The sequence below is a fragment of the Apis dorsata genome, unplaced genomic scaffold, assembly GCF_000469605.1.
Source record: "Apis dorsata unplaced genomic scaffold, Apis dorsata 1.3 scaffold_69, whole genome shotgun sequence".
Classification (NCBI taxonomy): Eukaryota; Metazoa; Arthropoda; class Insecta; order Hymenoptera; family Apidae; genus Apis; species Apis dorsata.
The window spans coordinates 314941-316654 of NW_006263367.1; the positions used below are offsets into that span (position 1 = coordinate 314941).

Sequence of the window (1714 nt, forward strand, 5' to 3'; positions counted from 1 at the left end):
CATGCAAAGCCCCGAAAAAACCGTGAGTGGAATATTTTATTTCGCAACACTAATATAACAAATTTTGAAAAAAAAAGAGTGCTTTACTGTATGAGCGATAATTAATATATGTAAAATAAAAAAAATAAATAAAAAAAGAAGGAAAAAATAGACAATTCGCGAAAACATATTCCAATTAAATATTATAATTATTATTTGCGCGATATTATGAATCTATGCACTCATTTACTTTGCTACTATTATTTTAATATATGCAACACTTTAAGCGGAAGATTATAACCATATTAATGGCTGCAGTCATATAACCATCTTCGTGCAACTCTCAGTTGCAATAGGTGATTCACAAACAGGAACATATTTCCACAGTGCAAGTGGAAGAAAAGTGGGCAATTTTTATACGCAACACTACTTTAAACAACGCGATTTTACATTTATCATAAAACTATTTCTTAAATTTGAATTTAAAATAAAATTTATTATTATTCTATAAATAAATAAAAAATGATTTCCAAGATTTCAATATTATAAATTACAACTTTATATGATAAATATAAAAATAAAAAAATAGACTACTTCCGAATCAAATTAATTAAAAGCAATCGCGATATTTCTTATAACGCAACACTAAAGCAAATCCGATTATCATTTTATCGCAACGCTAATTCAAAACGCGAGATTTGTAAACGCAACACTAATCCAAAATCGCGAATTGCCCACGATAACTGGATCAACGATGGGCCAGCATGCAAATGGCCAGACAACACAACAACAATTACTACTGAAACTACTGAGCACAGTGATATAATAGTAACAATGACTTCCCATTCTTTGGACCCAAAAACAGATCCAAAAAATGAGAAGCCATCCGTTGCAGCCCTCTTCGCGACAGTTTGTCGGGGCCTCTTCGGTCTTCCTCCTGCGGGCGCAAGGCCCGCTGAAACTTAAAACTAGGCTCGAGATTTCCTAATCGCGCATAAAATTAAAAAAATAAAAAAAAGGACTACATCGCGAAAGCTGCGTGCACATGGACGACTAACAATCGCAGCGATCATTGTCCGTACATGTGCAGAATCTCGAGCTCGACGTTCGTTTCGAAATTTAATTCACGACCGCGACCGCGGAATTCGAAAAATCGAAAGCAAAATCAGAAACGAGTGACCATTGATGACCACTCGTCTCAGCTTCACACTCGATCTTTCAAATTTGATTTCCTGAAACAGGTTGTAACGCGAAAACGCACCTAACCGACCAGAGACTGTGACAACCTGCCCGGCCCTACTTACGTAGAATTATAACAGGCACACCAGAAGTATACTACCTATCCTACCTAGCCCTATATTTAAAAAATTGCAAAACAGGCATACCAACACATTCAGTCCACGATTCTCACGCATAATACTCGGGTGCAAAAACCTACACTAGGAAAAACGTCCCGGGACGCTTCCGACACCCGAGCTTGGCACGCTACTTTCACACTCTAACTTTACGTACCCTTTTCCTGAAATCGACTGACGATGGCTAATGACCATTGCGTAAATAAATATACGTCGATTTTATATAATATGCTAATATAATGATTAAGAAAATGTCATTTCAGGAGAAATAATTTTGCTAAAAAACAAATGGTATATAAATTCGTATAATAAAACTGTAGAATAAAAATTATAAAATTACTATTCATTATTATTTCGCATCGTGTAAAAGCGAATATAAA

The 1714-nt window shown here is 35.2% G+C and overlaps 1 long non-coding RNA gene across 1 annotated transcript in view; it reads right to left on the reverse strand.

Moving 5' to 3' along the window:
• LOC116186878 overlaps nucleotides 1-1631 on the reverse strand; it is a 2492-nt gene extending 861 nt beyond the window's left edge. Inside the window, exon 1 of the long non-coding RNA XR_004151927.1 lies at nucleotides 1365-1631. This is a non-coding gene — a long non-coding RNA (uncharacterized LOC116186878). The remainder of the gene's footprint in view (nucleotides 1-1364) is intronic.
• Nucleotides 1632-1714: the final 83 nt, after the last annotated feature.